At 36.1% G+C, this 20,433-nt stretch overlaps 1 pseudogene; it reads right to left on the bottom strand.

Annotated features, from left to right (window-relative positions):
* Positions 1-7,736: 7,736 nt before the first annotated feature.
* On the bottom strand, positions 7,737-19,223 carry LOC139142961 (organic cation transporter protein-like; annotated as a pseudogene).
* Between the last annotated feature and the right edge of the window lie 1,210 nt (positions 19,224-20,433).

The following is a 20,433-nucleotide window of genomic DNA, read 5'->3' as shown; positions in this document are numbered from 1 at the left end:
ATTGACAATTTCCCCAACAAAACAAGCTATATCTGTATATTTACATATGTTTGATAATATATGTAAATGTACTTTGCTTGAAGTTGGAAGTAATACGTGGATTTGTGAACAAGAAATTGAATTTGTGGATTACATTGAAAATGTTGATTCACTATACATGGTTACATGGTCTTTGAGAGAACCACGAACATGTTTTATCGAATACAAAAGTAACAATATCTGTGCACGTTGATGATTTATATAAATGTACTTGATTAGAATAGAATGGTTTGAAGTGCATATGTGTACAAGAAAATTTGATTTTGGAATTTCACCACAAATGTTGATACATCGTAACAAGCTAAATCTGTGTATTTATAGACATTTGATAATTGTTGATATACAATTTGCCACCTGTCTAATATTTTTTCCTTGTCTATCATCAATTTTAAACGTTCAAGGTGTTTAATATAGGATACCACTACATCGTCTTTGCTTGTGAAGCTTGTAAATAATGTGTATGTATGAAAATAGAATGGTGTATTTCGTCGCTGATTTCTATTCAGGAAATATCATATGGACAATCGGAGGTTAGGCTGTAAATTCATCTTCAGGAGTGTATAAGAGTGATTCTCCTCCCCTCGGACAGTTTTCAAATAGTGACCCTCCCCAACACTCCCCGGCCCACTCAACTGTAATTACTGAAGGCTCCTATATTTATACATTTTTTTTCTCGCCAAACATGAGCTGATAAAATTAAGGTCATGATTATGATTTGAAAGAAACTTTTCAACTGTCATAATAAATCTTTATGTTTGAACGTTACATGTCAACAATTTATAATTCAGTTTGCTCAGCGGCAAGAACAAATGCTAAAGGTCGACCATTGATAAACTTTTCACTTTATGGCAAAGAGCTAACAATATGATGCTTGTCATAACACTGATATTTTATTATTGATGCTGCAATAAACTAGGCCGTGCGTCGATTCATGATATTTTACACGCGTTTCATGCCAAGCCGCAAGGGCGGTAGTTTTTGAAAGGTTCAATTGCTTGCCATTGCAGACCTATAAAAACTTTTGATTTTCTCCAAAAAAATTTCTTGCCTATACTGAGATAATTCATGCTCAACAATACGTGGTATAGTTATTTTTATTAGCTTGCCTCCAGAATGAGGTCATCCCATTCAATGCTATCGGATATATATTTATCACATCAACTGGCCCGTATCTCCACCTGTGTGACGTATTGTGCAAGGTAGTGTAACTTTTAGGATCACTTTTACAATAGTTGTCAACAGAATCGTCTTTGACGTTAAATAGAACAGTAATATTTTCTTAATCTATAGCAGACTTCTCTCCACAATACCGACTATGGTGCCCTTTATGCGCTGTTACACAGCGTTCGCTTTCTTTTATTGTTACTTACATGGAGTAGTATGCAAATGATGAAACAACAATTGGAAATATCAAAACAAAAAATAATGTATTATAACTCTGGTCGTCACTTAAAAGTTTGATAGGAAACACTAATCAGTTCTATTTTTTAATGGAAACTGTTAACTTGGCCTTCTTTCCCGTCAAATTATGTTAGCCTTGTAAGATTTCACCCGGGGTTCTATTTTCAAAGAAACAGTCAAAATTCTTACTGCTGTCGGTCTCTTTGTCTGTTTTGGCAGTTTAAGACCGAAATGAAGAGAAAAAAGCGTCATTTTCCGGTCAGTTTGTGGTTTCTTTCAATTGTATTCATTTGTGTTATTTACCCACGATCAATATGACAATGAAAATGCGTGATTCCGATTACATACTTTCCAAATACAGGATGGGTATAGGTCAGGGCTTTGCAATTTCACTTTTCATTTTTTTCGTTTCTTAGTTCTGATGTCCTCCAATCGTTTAATACAATGTAGCTGTGAATGTTCCTTCACAACACGTTTTTACTGAGATTTGATTTGAAACTTAAAATTCAACTTTTCATGCTATTAAATCGGTAGTGAAAGAAGTTAAAATATCTTAATGTAGTCTGATGAATAATATTTATCAATACTGTGCCTTATCGGTTAAAATGACAGCAAACTATAGCAAAGTCCATCTGACTGTCGAAGAGCAACGAATGTGTCTATGGTTTTCTTGATTGTTTCCTCAAAGTCCCGTAGGTTTCTCAATATTTAAACTTTTTGCAGTCGCTCACAAGAAGGCGAATACAATAAGGAACACTAGGATAACTTTCCTCAAAGCAGCCTTTTTATTTCCATGATCGCATTTCCTGACGGAAACTGAGTATCAATAGAAGTCATGTTTGTCGGTAGGTTGGTGAAAGGAACCATAGGACTTTTCCTTCGACTAAGAACATCATTTTTCTCTTTATTTCTGTTTCAAATAAGCAGACTAGAGAGAAAACAAATCGTCTGTTCCTCCGTATAATTTACAGACAGACAATCTCTCTGTTCCTTGCAAATAAATGCGACACAAGTAAGAGATTTTATAGAAGATTACAGGTACTATCACCGAGTCGGATGGGCCTGGGGGCGCCCTTCAAGGAGTAGCATAATCCCAGAGTAATAAAAAGGTAATGAGGTAAGCTCTATACAATTTAAAATAAAATTTAAAGACTTTGATTTGTGATTTTATGCAGGAGGAGAGATGAAGACAGTTACACTGAGGACATCTTTCACACGGTTATGTACGAATATTAATGAAATATACATAGCGTCAGGGTGTGAAAATCTTTGTTGAAAGCAATGTGACATTGTGAACGTTGTCAAATTATCGAGCTAAGATAATAATATTTGTGTTGACTTGCTTTTATCAGATCATGACAATCAATGTTTACGTTCCATGCCCAGTAAATTTGTTAATATTTTCCCGCTAAGATGAAATCAAATGCAACTATTTGAAAATGTTTACCTTAGTGAGAACACGGTACCTTTTCAGACATTAGTGACGAACGCTTAAGTATTGGTGAGTAATTTTCGTGTTACAACTCAATTAGGTCCGCCAAAAATATATGTGTAACCCCCTGAGTTTTATCGATCGAATCCGTAACATGGATGAAACTAGTGATATTTTCAAAGAGAATAAAAACCCCTCTCTACCAATAACCCCTAAAACATACAGTTGGTTCCTCAGAAGGATAAACAGAACCTGTAGAGTGTATATGGAGCATGTGAGCCGATCAGCTACCGGGTGGAAATATCACAATGATGTACAAAGAACAAAAAGAAGTATGGATTATTTTTCTCAGCCTCATGGGTACACAACAATCAGCTGAAAGTATAGCATAAAGTGCGCCACCGGTGTTAAACCTTAGTGTAGAGTATTAAGCGAGGCGGTTCAGCCAGTCTCCAATCTTCAGTAAATTTCATTCAATAATACCAACGTTTTGGCGACACACAAGTCGCCTTCTTCGGTGTAAACTCCGAAAAAAATAAATTGTACATATACAGAGATAAAAACTACAAAAGATGAGAATAAGGTTCTCGTTGATGGTAAAGCAGAAAACAGTAATATGTGCGAGGTGTTACAGAACAATACGCTGAAGGTATATAAATCAAGGTAAATGTGGATAAAATGTGGAGAAAGTGTACGTTAAAAAGACTTGGTGGTCCAGAAAAAAAGCGATATTGAAATTGGCAGGACATATGGCAAGGGATTGCAAATTGACTGCAGTGACAAAAGGTTAGAAATAGAATTGGCGGGAAAGGGTAGTAGCGTCGGACCCATCCTGTTCAACGTACTGGTAAGGCTGTGGTGTTAGGCTGGAATGCGCCTGTGGCAGAGAAATAAGAACCTGTAGGTGTAAAACTGTTATAACAAAACTGTGTGTGTGAAAAATACAAGAGATGGTAACTTGCTTTGTACTGAATTGACCACTAAAAAGCAGCATTCCTCAACACAAGTTTCAGTTTCCATGTGATCGGTAGCCAGTCACTGAGATTTTTATGTCCTTCGTTCTGTAAGAAGTACTCGCGTTGACAATATGTACAAAATAAAATGAGAACCTCCGCTGTAGCTTTCATTTGTTTTGGGGCGTTAATAAAATCCAGGGGGTGGGGGGGTCTGTGTTTTTTGACGAATGGATTTTTTTGCGCGGAGTAAGGCTCATGAAATTTCACAGATGCCTTTTTTGGTGAGGGTCACGATTTTTTGCACAACTATAAGAAGAAAAGATATGGTCGATATAGTACTTCATCCACAAATACCAAATCATAATAAACAGGATCCTTTTGGGCAAACTATCAACAATTTCTCCCTACAAAACAAGCTGTTTTCTATTTTGAATACTAGCAAATTGTACTTCAAGAAGTTGATAGAATTATTTATTTTGAAATGTGATCTTGGGTTTTCATCTGATCACTTGAAACTGTGCATAAAAGTGATTATTTGTAATTGTAAAGGTCAAAAATATTCTTCAAAAGTTCATATGAGAAACTATGAATCAATAAAGATATTATTGAACTGAGACCTGCAGGAGTCACTGTTTTTACGCATGGAACTTGGATAGGTCACTTATTTTGCTGCAAAAAGTGTTGAAAGGTCACTTTTTCCCGCAGCGGCATTTTGAAAAACATAGCCTCCTGTAATTTCTATCCTGTCAATAATGCAATGTACATACTTCACGAGTCTAGGCTTGACTAGCGCATGGCTATAGTCCCTGCTCCATATTGTCATTGTACTCTGCGGCATTTAAATTGTATTTTGTTACTGCAATTTTTAGAATAAGAAAATAAATGATAGTGACATGAAAATTGCAGGTTAAAATAACTGGCATTGTTGAATATCATCTACACAAATTTGTAAAACTGTTCGTCATCTTTTCACAGACAACGATGAATGCAAAACCAACAATGGAGGATGTGACCAAATCTGCCCAAATACTGATGGAAGCTACAGTTGTGATTGCAACATCAATTTTGACCTTGGTGATAACAATCACGCATGTCTGGGTAAGTTGGTTAGGGAGATATTTCAGAAGAGTGACACAGGGTAAAGTGGATTGTCCTCTTGGGAAAAGGACAGCTTTTCTACACGATTTCTCACAACAGAATTTTAAAGATACCAACGACTATGTAGTTCAGTGTTATTACATATATCACGAGTGTATGGTGAGCGTAATTACCCTCCCATTTATAATAAACGAAGTTATTAAAACAACAAAATACTTCCCGTGCCGCTATAATATTTCTCTGACTGCCGGCAACATTGCATCATTTAAATGCAATACTCTACAATTTATGCATTTATACTTATGCACGATTGCCCTATTCAGTTGAGTCACTTATTTTCGATGTTCTTTCACAGATATTGATGAGTGTGCGACTGACAATGGTGGATGTCATCACAACTGTACTAATATACCAGGTAGTTTCCAGTGTTCATGCCTTAATGGTTACATCATGGAGGAAAGTGGCTACTGCGTTGGTAAGTCTTCAGTGAATAAGAAATTCATTTTTAAATATTTACCGCAGGGTTGTTCTTTACTACAATACTCATCATCTGAACAAAAAGTGTCACCGTATTCGTGTGAGTTGTCACCGTGATTCTCTTCGGTTATAAACAACATGTCTTTTCTCAAATGCCGTTCTTTCAATGCTCGCAATTGTGGCGTTCGACATTCGTACCCATTGCTCAGCGATTACAGTTCCTTTGAAATGTACTCTTGAAAAAGCGAAGACTTTTAGCCGCTATCTTCGACTTTTCATTGTATTTGTTTGTTGAACAAAAGAGATCCATAATCATAGCAGAACAATTCCATAATCATATTTAGTCTCTTGGGTTGAATGTGGCACTCATTCAGAAAACAAACAAACAAACCAATAAACAAAAAACCAACCAACCAACAAACAGAACACAACAACAAATAAAAAACATACCAACAGATGTGAAATGCACAATGTGACGATCGGTGAAACAAACAACATATTTCATGTGTTAAGCTAATTAATATGCATGGTAGTCCTGAGTGTACAAGTATGCCAATTATCTTCTCATTGATGACGCTCAACCCAGAGGTTGACTGACGGGTTTTCTTAGATGGAAATGCTAAATTTCTTACACTACAGTCATATCATTGTCTCATCGCATTATGTAGCAAGCATAATTGCCTTTGATCAAGTCCTTCAAGTTTGTGTTCCAAATTATGAAAGTTCATGAAATATGCATATCACAAATAGCCTGACATGAAAATGCAAAATGTCTGTCACGTCTATCGTAATATTGTATCATTCGATATCTATACTCGTTTCATTATTTTTAGTCAATTCCTTCCAACTAAATACTAAAATAGACATATCAGCAAATATGCAAAACACTGAATGGATGACACAAAAATGCTGAATGTCTTACACTTCTGAAGTGGCATTGTCAAATCAGTATACCTGTCAAGTTTTATCCACTTTGGTTAAGTCCTTTCAGTGTAAAATCCCTATTTAGTAGTTGGCAAAAGGTCATTTGATATAAAAAGTGCAATTTGTGAATTGGTAGCAATGTGAAGGACACAGTCCCCGCCTGTAAGTTTGTTTGTTTGATTAGATGTAACTGAACTGAAGTCAAAATAATGCACCAATGACCACTTATGACTGGTAACCATAGGTATATAATCTTAGCTATACGTCATGGCCCCTCGTGTCAAGTTTAAATGAAAGTAGTCTTGCCAAGGCTTTTGAGAAAATTAAAACGGCATTATGCATAATTATTATTACACCTGGCATTGGAATAATTAATCTCTTTGACAGAATGTTGTTCATTACAGAATATTTGATAGTAATCAAAGAGTTTAGTGGAGCAGAAAGTTAGGGACGCCTAATACTAATACAAGTATCGATAGAATATCAGCCAATACAAATGTTCGTGAATCTTTTCAAGCAATGCATTCAAAGTAACGACACTCCCTCTGGCTCAGCCATGGAATGAAATGCCTCTTTCTTCAACAGTCGCATGGAAAGTACCGAACCTTCCCAATCGCTCCCCCATCCCGATTACACGGCTTCTTATGATTAACTAGTGGGCACCTGGGTCTGTACTACCTCTAAAGTTTGTGGTTTTGCTTATGTATACTCTTGGCACAAACTATGATTGATAAACAAATGCCATGCATCTTTTATAGAAAAGAATGTCATCAAACAATATCTAACGTAGGAACAATGATTTTATCTCTTTATTCATTTGACTTCTACTGTGACAAAAAGATAACGATACTCAATCCCTGATCAAACATTTCAAGAACGTATTTGGTTTCCCTACAAAATGTCAGAGCACATATGTTCATCGAGTACATCACGTGCCTGTTCAAATCTATTTTTTATTAAGGTACCATCAGTTGCCAGATATACATTAATCAGTATTTTACATTGACAACTTAAAACATCATGTCTACCACAAAGTAAAGCGGTAACACAGAGACCGATTTGCCCTACCGATGAAACAGTAAATGAATAATCTTTGAGCTTGAACACATAACGATGTTATTCAAATCACAGTTCCCAGTATTACAGAAATGGTTATCATTTGCACATTCGTTGCAACGAATCAGACGCAGGGCTAATATTTTAAACTTTCTTTCCCAGTTACGGAAATGGTATAGCAATTATTGAAAAAAACGTTCCTTATTGACTCACAAACAAACAAACACTGGGAAGTGGATATCCGGCAAGAGAATATTCACAGAGGTAATTATTCTTTGTAAGTCTCATTTGTCATTTCCAATGATAGGCGGGATGTATATGAATATCTTTGGTACAAGATCAGTTGAGAATATTTATAATCCGCTTGTCTGAGTTGCAGCGTCGACAGCTCGTTCGTCTGTTACATCGATAGTCTGGTTTTCTAAGCCATTGTGTAAATCATCTTTTCCTTCGGGTGTTTTCTCCACCAAATAGTTCTCTTTGCTTGATCCAACCACTTTCTCACTACCCGTCATTTTGCCCACTTCTGTTCTTCTTCTGGACGTAGGTCTAGACATTATTTGAAACATTAAATGTCGTGTTACATTATTTGAAATCGATGAGTTACCTTATTGATTACTGATACAAGACTTTCAAGCATATTTGATGTATATTGATGCTTATAAATGCACATTATTATTAAAATACTCTCAATACACATGCACACTATATCGATGACTGTCAGTGTATCTCCCACTGTGTGATTGATATACCCAGAATGGCTTAACTATTGAAGTGAAATCTTATACGCTGATTAACATGGAGGGAATTAAAAGAAACGATTGAAATGTTTATTACGTAATTAGTTACATGGGGCATTTGCCGAAACCATGCACCACAATGACCACTAAATTGAATTTAATGAAGAAAATGATATGAACTCATATCTTTACAACGACCCGTGGTGCATTTCAGTTTTGAGTATTTTCCTTAAGCCTTAACGAATACCATGCCATTACTTCCACTTGCACGACCTACCTCATATAACAGTGTTATTTCAGCACACAGTTCCTCCAAACAAATCACAATTACGCAGCGAAGATAAGCAGGAGAAACAATAAAGCCTATCGACTAAAAACGTTGTACAAATCTAGTACTAACCTTTTGACCTGCTCTGCCTCTTCGATTGTCTCTGGTAACTTAAGATTCCTGGTTTCCGGTAGGAGCAAAAACGATAGACCAGCACTGATTGCACAAGCTCCAAAGACCACTATAGCTAACGGCTCCCATAATGTACTCAACAGTAAGATCTGTGGTGCCAGAATCCCACCAATTCGTGAAAACATAGAGCACACTCCAACACCACTGGTTCTGTTTTGACGAAGGCATACAAGAGAAACGAAACGATTGAAAAACCGAATAAGATCACCATATTAGCTTCGGTGTTTGACGGATTTGCTGTGTCGAGGCTTGTTGTTTTCAGCCAGATATATTGTGAACGCCTGAAGACCTCACTGTACTGGTGGTATATGTCCAATATCGAATGTAATATTTTCGTATAGAGGCCTCACAGTCATTTTGGATTCCAATCTGTAAATTAAGTTCAATAGGTTATATTCCATCTATCAGAGTATCATGTAATTGTTTCCTGCCAAACACGTAGTACATAACTTAAGTAAGTTGCTCTATTTTGCACCGTCTGCGATATTCGCTTGAAATGATTAACAGATATTTTGTTCGTTTAGGGAAGCGGTTTTGTGATGTCATGAATCAGTCACTTTCACTTCCACACTTGTCCAAATGACAGTGAGAAATGAAAAATAACTCCGCAAAACATAAACTACTTCTAACATCTACGAACTAATGATTTCAGATGTCACTCTTAAACTCGCATGGAAAATTTGTGACTGATTTTACCTAGATTTAATCATAACTTACATATCATTATACCACTGTGTCTATTACGGCTTTGCGCACGTAGTTCTGATTGGACAAGAGCTCACGGCGGCTGTGATAAAGTTGGCCCTTGAATTAGAATAGAAGTCGGGACAAGGTAGATTTAGATGACGCAGATAATCGGAGTTAGAACAAACATTAAGTTCTATTTTCAATGTGTTGAAAATTTGCTTTAAGAACTTCCTTATAAGAGCGTTAAGCTCATATAGCACTCGCCGAGCAGGTATACTATATGCCCTGCGTTGTACCAAAATCGAGTGTATACCTGCCTGCGCTGGGGATTATTGTTCAAAATGTAACATTTTTATAATTTTCTCAGCGTCTGTTTTCATAAGGCACAAAACTGACTTAAAACCATCCTGATTTTTAGGTTGGGAATAGGTTCATAGTTTTTCAACAGAGTGTAAGCGCGTAAAATCTTAACTAACAATACAGACTTGACCATAGAAACAGGTGCTTTAAATATTTACTTTCATGTTGGTGCTATCCAATAACTATACCCAAAGCGATACTTTCTATTCTGTTTGACAGCAAGACTAAGCACTGTAATTTCCTTTGAGGTGAGATTTGATCTGAACGAATATAGATTTATTATACTTGGTCTTTCGACATTCTGTTGTGATCACTAAAGTATGCACCTTAAGAAATACGCACATCTTTCAATTATTCTACAGCTGAATGAGCCCACGCACTTTTTTCTATTTCGATGCATCAAAGAAAGAAATTAAGGGAAAATTACATCAAAATCGACAACCTGATAACCAAAAATCATCATCATTACTACGACTGTCATTCTTCGTCGTCGTCACCGTCATCATATATATCATTATCAAAATAACCATCACCATAATTATAATGATCATAATCATAACCATCATCACTATTATTATCATCATTATCGACATTACCTCACAGGCGTTGGATACATCTCAGCAGAAAAGATGTAAATGACTCCAAATGAACACGTGATGCAAAACTTTCCTATCATTGCCAGAATAATTCCTATCCATTCCATTTCACCTTGATGGAACACAAAATACACTAGTCATTATAATGGCATATTTTTCATTGAGGAAAAGATTGTCTTGATCCTATGTGCAGTCAACACAAAGTTTCTGCAGAAATTAAATTATAAAATTAACAGTAACAATACATCCCCTGATTTTTCATTATCTTCCGAATATTGTTAAGTGTATTTACACAAATTCACACCTAGTAAAAATTAGTTAGTGTAGAAGAAACTAATTTGTGTTGATATTTCAAGTTTCAAACTATCAGATTTCCACTTTATAGGCGTTTTGGATCAGCTATTATACAGTTTGAATATTTTCCTGATAAAGTGAACATCCAGCCAATAGTTTACTTCGGGTAAGGTAGCTGCTTGATTTGACTCACAAGACGGGGCAAAAAGAGTTAAAATACAAGCCAATCCACCGATGATCATCGTTCCGCAGAGCGACCAGCGTCTACCAAGTTTGGTATCAACTATGTACAAACCAAAGGCGTGGGCTGGAATTTCAACTGCAGCAGATATAAAAGCGTTGAGATAGTCATCACCCGCAAGGTTGGAGGTGTTCAGCGACAACCCGTATTATACTAAGCTGTTTGTAAACCTGTTTTGATGAATAGGGGAGAAAATTGTTTGAACAATCATGTACAAAGCGATTCTACAAGTAACCAGAGACGTCACAACGATACCATAGCCAAGTTGAGAGCTCCGTTTACGCATGCAATGCATAAAGACGACTGTACAAATCGATAACTCAAACATACATGAAAGTGGTAAACATTAAATAAGCACATCTGTCTTGTCATTTGACATATCCAGATTATAATGTGCACTTAAAACTTAAGAGTACTAAATGTGTATAGAGTACTAAATATGCCATGTGTGTTTATAAGTTATGAAAAAACAACTATCCTCCGCGTAAAATCCTTGAACGCCCATCTTCGTGTACGCCAGAAATGAATGTACAATTTGATGATATCGCCAAAGAAAATCATGACGTACGTGTTCATGCAACCAGTAGCCGAACCTTTTAAACTCCTAACTTTAAAAAACGTACACAACAACACAAAACCACGGACATATGTACAGACACCAACATTACTCTGAAAATACAGAAAACAGCAGTACGTATTTCTTGTGTGTATCAAAGCATTGACATATTACAGTTTAGGGAAATTACATCGATTGATATCGATACCAACTTCGGCGCAAACAAACTATAATGGGACTTCGGATAATTAAAGCAGCCGCACGACAAATGGAATACATTGTTTCTTTGGAGTCTATGTAGATTACCGCTAGTATATCTACAAGACCTTTAGGCGACGGTTACACTATGGAAACATCGTTTATGCGTGATAATTAGTTACCATTCAGATTTTGTGTTTTAAAGTTTGCTGTTGGAAACTTGTCAGTATTTTACATTTCCACCAGTCGTTTTTGAGAAACTTAACGTGCTTGGGAAAGGTCACATCATAATTTTTTGTTAGATATTTTCGTTCCTACGCTTTTTCTAAAAGAGGGATTTAGATCAAACGCGATGATATTAGTATGTCACACGCGTGTTCTTCTTATTCTAAAGGCCTTTTTAACTTGTTATATAAAAGAGAATGTCTCACCAAATGAAAAACAAGTTGAGACTTCTCTTCCTCAATATTGGAGATTTAATAATATCTAGGAAACCTTCCTTCCTTCCTGGATTTCCTGCTTCCTAACGTAGTAATCAAATAGATGCGACGTAAGTTAATTAAAAGAACAGCTTACAACTTAATTTAATCACTTGTATAAACTCTCTGTATAAATATGAGCAAGTAAATTGGCCTGATATACTGGTTGATATGACATTTATCTTAAAGAAAGTGACAATCAAATACTGGGTTTTCCAAATTGATATGTATCGGATATCGAATTTAGTGCATTATTTTTCTCTTAGAAACGCCTATACCTTTTAATTTTGTGGCCAGTAGTCCAGATGTCAGTAGTTCTTTGCATTGTGTCTATGTTTTCGTGGTGTCTACGTGGTCTAATGTTCATTATATTTTGAATATGTTAATATTTTCTGAACTTTGATGGCTATGCTAGCTTCAATATCAAGGTGAGCTGGGTTGCTTCGTTAAAGATGAGACAAAATACATCTTTTTTTTTTAAATAGAGAGAATGGACTACATTCATACTGTTTCTTATGGCCGATGAAAAATGGTTCATGAATTAAAACACTTTGAGATGAGAGTTTTTGACAACTTATAATAAGTAACTTTATCGTTATGTCCAAAGATACCTTCTTATCGTCTTTTGTATTGGCCTTCATTTCGTCATAGACACTTTCTGGTATCATGACATGGTTTCCTTTCTCGAACTTTCTGATGACCTTTTGAGCCCTTTCTGTTCTGCCCGTCGATAGCAACCATCTTGGTGATTCAGGGAGGATCCTTAAAAGAAATAATTGCGAAGAATATTGGCTATGAAGCTTGTCACTTAATTGGATATTAACTTACAGTGTGTTATATCGTTGAATGAATACCATTTGTCAGTAGAAAGTCTAGACGTAGAGCATCACAGCAGGCATGGGTCAGGTTTTTCAGACTGTAGAAAAAGGGTACATGTGTAGGAGTAATTACATTATGTATATTCTTCTTTGCTGTTGGCCACTATAATTACCCTTTTTATGTAATAAATAAATTATGCAGGCAATATGATTTTCGCTGGCGCCGTTGTTGATTGAGATGGTATTTAATGGTAAAATCAACGAAGAAGCAGCGCAGAATCATTGTCGAGTGGGAGATGTCTATACAGTGAAAATGTCTAACAGTTTGAATACTGTTTCTTCATTAATTTTCTTCATATTAATATGAGAATACCATTTAAATGTTATCACTGTCGTATTCACGGGTCCAAGATTTTAAAGCATACCACTTCACATGACGGACTGAGCATGGGGGAGCTGAACAAAATTTATAGCGCAATACTTACAACCAATATATCAAGAGTAATATGACAAATTGAGCACTAATAACTATTTGAAGTATCCACCAGTGTCGGATGAAGTATGCCAAGCCAGCTAAGACCATATAGCCAGAACTGGCGTAAAATTGTATAACCATTCCCGCAAAGACGCGCTTTGAGGGGCCTACATGTTCTGTTCCTGTAGCAGAAAATATTGAAGTAGAAGATGAGTGCACAAAGTACGATTGTAGGAATCTCAGGACCACATTACATGCGTTTACTTGCACGTTTATGCCTGCAAATGGAAGTAAAGTGAGACAAGCGAATCCAGCTTTGCCTGTTACATTACAGTATATTACATGGCAGTGTGTTGCATCGCAGTATGTGCATTGCAGTGAGTTACATTGCAGTGTGTTACATTGCAGTATGTAGATTGCAGTGTGTTACATTGCAGTATGTGCATTGCAGTGAGTTACATTGCAGTGTGTTACATTGCAGTATGTGCATTGCAGTGAGTTACATTGCAGTGTGTTACATTGCAGTATGTAGATTGCAGTGTGTTACATTGCAGTATGTGCATTGCAGTGAGTTACATTGCAGTGTGTTACATTGCAGTATGTGCATTGCAGTGAGTTACATTGCAGTGTGTTAAATTGCAGTGTGTTACTTTACAGTACGTATATTGTAGTGTGTTACATTGCAGTATTTTACATACATTAAATACATGCATACATTTTACGTACGGTCGGGAGTCATTAAATAGCAGTCCGAATATTTAATTCCAGGTATATAAAAGGACATAGTAAGATAATAGAAGATTACAACAAACTACAATTTGTCAACGGAAAATAGGTGCCGTTTTGAACAACATTCAAGTTGTGCACCCTTTAATTGTGTAATAAGGATGCCGTTATCACTTTTCAGTTGAAACGCGATCATCATGTAGGGATATCCAAAAAATGTTATAATTTTACTCTCTTTGGTATTTTCAATTTTTTAAAATAACCATGAAATGATACTTTTGACTTACCAATAACAAAGGCTACGAGAAAGGCACCGGTCGCTGCGGTGCCAATTATTAAACGGAAGGCGGAGAAGGCGATGATGTTGGGTGAGAATGCACAGGCAACACCGGGCCCACATACTAAAATCAAAGTTATCAGTAACGTTGGCAAGCGACCAATCCTGCAATATAGAGGAAAGAATTGAAGTCGTCGTAACGATGTTACTCGAGTGACATAGAAGGATAATAGTGACTTATCAATAATTTACTCTCTGTACGGTTTGCATTGAATGAGGAAGCCGGGAAAGACGGAAAAGACTTGTATTTTGGAAAATTCTTGCTGATCGCAGCCAGAAACAATTTTAGCGATGCCGACAATATTTCGTACTACAAGGTACCAACGAATTTAGCCGGGCAGGGATGCTCTAATTTTCAGACGTAGTTAACAATCTGAAATGACCATAGACTGCAATATATACTATAAGCAATATATCTATTGGTTATGCGAACGTGAAAACTGAGTACACGGTTTCGAAATTAAAATAAATATTTTATAGAGCTGCATGCACACTATTACAGACTGGCACGCATTTGCGGGTTTGTATGGTGGTGTCTAGGTCAACTACCTGTCACGTGTTGACCGACTATGAAGACAAAGTCTACTCGAAGTTTCAACCCTCAATGTCGGGTAACACAAGGTAGTCAGTCTCGCTCAAGGGCCGTCCACTTACGACCTAGATTCCCAACGCACTTAAACAGTTTAAAACTACAATAAAACTTGTATTCGTGATCACAAAACAAGATTTGTGAGACAAGACAAAAGTTGGCAGTTGGCCGCCAATTTGTGCATCCATTGTGTCATCAACAAGAGTTGAACAACAAGAGTTCTATTCGGAGGAAAGCAAAAACCTGTTTATTTTAGTGGCACGGTAAAAGAATAGTACCTGCTTGACCATTAGGACGATATACTTAGAAAGTGCAACTACATATTGCACCAAAAAATAAAAGAGCTGTGTCTTCCGGTTTTGTGATACGAATATCTGTTATCGGATGTCAATCGAGCGACCAATTTAAATGCTATGAAATAATTGATGGACGCGACTCCTATTTCCAAACGTACTTGGCAGTGGCACTAAACAAAGTAAACATGATGACAAACCTTGCTTAAACTCAAGTAAGATCGACCATAGTTGACCTAGAAATGTTGTCAGGGTGTAGATGTTGAGGATAGGGTTAACGACTGATAGTAATTTACTTCATATTGTTTCGTTTGTTCGTAGCGTGAGCAATGTCATATATAATGGAACGTCGTGGTGCGCTGCTTTAAAATGTATTACACGAATCAATGTTTCAAAGGTGGCGATCTCGCAGGATTCATACAAAAATATATATCTCATCTGTGTGTGTCTGATAATATGATATCAAAAGGACGGCTAGTCAGAGTGAAATGAAATTAGACAGGTACGTTTTAGGCTTTCGAGTATCTGTGATTTAATTTGATAGGCGTGCTGGTGCACGGCCCGAGGACCACAACTTTTGCAACTGGATCAATTCTAGCAAAATTTCCATTTTATGTTCTCTAAATACTATATAGGCCTAATATAACGACAACTTTGTTTTGCAATTAAATTCTTACATTTTGAATCGGAGTATTTTCAATTTTTTTATCATAAATTACACCACTTTTTTGAATATCAGTCTTTCAACGCCTGCCATTTCATAATCAGAATAGATAATACAAAATAACATTTTTTAACTCTTTTTTTGGGGAGTGGAGATTTAGCCGAGTGGTTCTGTCTGTGGCCTCGCAGCTAGGCGACTGATGCCGTATGTTGTGGTTCGAATCCGATTGAAAAACTATCCGTATTGTCATTTGATCTACACATACTCAAGTGTCAGATGATATATTAAATTTCATAAAGTCGTATAAAGTTTTTGACTTCAATTTCATTAATACCACAATTCAACCTCAAGTGTATATTTCTTTCATTCTTCGAGTGAACTATAGCTACGAAGGAAAATTTTACGATTTTCTGCGTTTTTGAAAATGTACAGTATGATGGGGTTTTCACGTCATCTTTGATAAGAAATATGGCTTTGAATCAGGGATGTCGGTTAAGCGGAACGCCACCTTAAAGAAGTACCTTCAATTGGACCAACTATGACAGGAATTTTATTCATGTACCTTGAACAATAATTTACTTGGCTGACCTTGCCAATTTAGCCAATTAATGAATATATATATATATATATATATATATATATATATATATATATATATATATATATATATATATATATATATATATATATATATATATATATATATATATATATATATATATATATATATATATATATATATATATATATATATATATATATCCGCATGTTCCTGGGAACAGCTTCCCGAAACACTTAAGTTGTCTTTTGAGTACATGACATCAAAATTGGTCCAACGCTCGTGACAACTAAGGGAGCCTTCAGTAATTATAGCGGGATGGGCCGGGGAATTCCGCTCACACCAGTACCGTAAAATGTAACCCTCCCCTATCCTCCTGTTTAAAATGTGACCCTACCCGTTGTCCGACATTCTAAAACTTGACCCTCCCCAACCACTGTGGTATTCTCCCCAGGAATAACTGAAAGAGTATCAGCTATTTCACATTTTGAAGAGATACGGTATTTCATACATTTGAGGGAGGGTCACCATATTTTGTGCAACTATAAGAAGGCAAGATGTGGATGATATAGTGTTTCATCAAAACTATGAAATCATAATACATTGATATGTTTGATAATGTATTTAAATGTACTTTGCATGAATTGGTTAGTAAAATGTGCATTTGTGTACAAGAAATTGATTTTGGAATTTCATCTAAAATGTTGGTTCACTATACATAGTAGTCTATGATGAAACTATGAATAATTGTTTTCAAATACAAAATTAGGTAAATCTGTGCATTTATCTATGCTTAATTATTTATATTAATGTTCTTGATTAGACTAGATCGGTTATAAGTCCAGCGTTGTGCAAGAAATTTGAATTTCACAGAACAGTTGATTCAATGTACATGGTAGTCTATGAAAGAACTATGCAAAATTTTTTCCAATAAAAAACTTACAATATCTTTGCATTTATGTACATTTGATAATTGATGTACATTTTTTCCACCTGTCGCATATGTTTTGTCTCTTGTCTTTTATCAGTTGTAACTGCTCAAGGTGTTTTATGTAGGATACCACTGAATCTTCTTTGTTTGTAAAACTTGTGGATAATGTGTACGTATTTCAAAGTATCGGCTCATTTCGTTGGCGATTTCCTATTCAGGAAATATCACAGTAACAATCAAAGTTTTGGCCATAAAATCAGCTTCTGTCAAAAATAAGCCTCCCCCAAGATAGGTTTATAAAAAGTGACCCTCCCCTTGAACAGTATTCTAAAAAGTGACCCTTCCCCCGATTCCCCCCGCCCACCCCTCTGTAATTACGGAGGCTTCCTAACGTGACAATATCACCAGGTCAGTGACACAAACAATTAGGGCAGTATGCAAATACAAAATATGTACTTACTTGTCTGAGAGGGCGCCAAAAAGGACTGATCCAAGGAGTTTGCCTACCATATACATGGAAGAAGAGAGTGCTCCAAGATAATATTGGTCGCACACTAGATCTAACTAGTATGAAATCAAAGTAATTGAAGCTTTATGGTGTTGCTACAGTCATACAGGACATTGATCAAGTGGGTAGATTGTACAAAGAGCGATAGGAGCTGTGGCTGCATAAAATGCTACAAGCTTATCGTTACGCTAATATAAATCACGGGTCCAACTGTTTGTTGAGTAAACATCTCAAATATTACATCACATACGACATTAAAGTCACGCGATGCTGCTGACCAACAAACTATCCTCAGATTGAAATCCTATCAACTAGGCCTTATGACAGAATTAAAAATAATCAACTCTCACAATATTCAGGCTTGCATTTTCTTTTACTGTATCGGCTGTGCATCGTGTATGGTAATCACGTAATTGTCGGGCAACTTCCGTCGAATGTGCTATACAAAAGGAACTTTATTTAATCAAAGGAAATCGCTATACTTTTGTCATCAACTTTGTCCTTAAACAAGCATTTTTTCAGAGAAGGTACTCCATTCAATTTTTTGGGGTAAGTAATCTTCTATTTTTTAGTAGATCATGAATATTGCCCGTTGTTTGCGCAATCGCTATTTTTGATTTTGTCGTTTTACATACATTTTTCAATGCTGATGCATTTCTTTATTTTCGGTGAAACGATTATGTCTATTTACCATAAAATTCAACAATTAACATTTTCTTTGTCTGCTCCACCTTTCTACAATATTTAAATGCAAAATCCTGACATAAACGCACAATGCTCATGATGTACTATGTAAACTAGACAAGGGAATTGTAGTCAGAAAAAAAATATATCTGTTGTCAACGACAAGATTGCAAATTACATTTATATAGCCTGTTTATCAAAATGTGCAAAAAACCCTACCTCCTGAAATACGGTTGACTTATACTGCGAACGGTCATAAATCCATCCATGATCACATTTTATCGTTGTATTGGTGTTCTTGGTGATGTCTTTGCTAGGAGTAAAGTCGATGTCACTGATATCATATCGGTAACAATTACTAAAAACTGGCGTATCATCGCATCCACCAGAGCTGTCTTCAAGTGGAATGCTGAAATTTTTAACAGTTTCCAGACAAGTATCATACGAGTGTGTATCTATACAATTCGCCTCGTACTTTGCTAGTTCGGGGACGTAACACCAGTGATCTGTTTCTGCCACCAAGAACACTTGAGAAAAAGTATGCATGGCCGTACCAAATCCAACGAAACAAACCAGAAAGTAGATTTTCTTCTGGTACGGCCCGAAGTCCCCAAAGTACTTCAAAATGTCGTCGAATTTCAACATACTTCGACTTTGACGATTGATTCAGGCGAAAGCCTGTGTCTTGAGAGAATATTGTCGGAGTGAAACGTTGCAGAATGGACTTCAAGCACAATCACTCGCTGAATATTTTTTTACAAACACTGTACAGGAGTTTTATCTCTTCTGATAACATATATACGAGGCAGAGATTGTTATGTATGCAGAGTTTAAACTATTTAAAACTATTTAGTTTATGCAATAAATAATGCTTGCAACCAATGACACATTGGTTTGCTCAAGCTGTTTACCGTTGGTTTAGCTTATCAAATCTTCTGAGTCTGTAAAATAAACCTGCTCTCTACTCAATGTCTTGGCTTTCGGGAGCCTTCAGTAATTACAAAGGGGTGTGCCGGGGGTAATATGGTGCATATTACCTGTACTGTAAAATGTGACCCTCCGCTATCCTCGTATCTGAAATGTGACCTTCCCCTGTCCAACATTCTATAACTTGACACGCCCCAACCACTGCGCTATTCTCCCAGGGAATTTCTGAAACAGTATCAGCTATTGGTTGAATTTTTATTTAAGTTAGGGACAGAAATTACAGGGCGCTGGCGTTATGGGAGGGAGGGTTGGAATTTATCACGCAAGCATTTTATAAGGGACATGGTATTTCATGCATTCGCGGGAGGGTCACCATATTTTGCGAAATTATAAGAAGGCGAGATTTGGCTGATGTAGCGCTTCACCAAATAATTATGCAGGGGAGTCTATCAGCAAACTATTGACATTTTCCCCCACAAAACAAGCTACATCTGTACATTTATATACTAGTATGTTTGATAATATATGTAAATGTACTTTGCTTGAAGTGGGAAGTAAAACGTGAATGTGTACACAAGAAATTGAATTTTTGGATTTCATTGAAAATGTTGATTCACTATACATTGTAACATTTTCTATGAGAGAACTATAAATAATTTTTTATCAAATATAAAGCTAACAATATCTGTGCACGTTTGATGATTTATATAAATTTACTTGATTAGAATAGGGTGGTTTGTTGTGCATATTTGTACAAGAAAATTTGATTTTGGAATTTCACCAAAAAATAATGTTGTTACACTATACAATGTAGTCTAAGAAAGAACTATGAATATTTTTTCTCAGATAAAAAAGCAAGCTAACTCTGTGTATTTAAAGACGTTTGATAATTGATATACAATTTGCCACCTGTCTCATATGTTTTTGT

Source organism: Ptychodera flava, chromosome 10 (assembly GCF_041260155.1).
Source record: "Ptychodera flava strain L36383 chromosome 10, AS_Pfla_20210202, whole genome shotgun sequence".
Taxonomy (NCBI): Eukaryota; Metazoa; Hemichordata; class Enteropneusta; family Ptychoderidae; genus Ptychodera; species Ptychodera flava.
The sequence above is the reverse complement of the archived record's forward strand: the minus strand, read 5'-3'. Positions and strand labels throughout refer to the sequence as shown.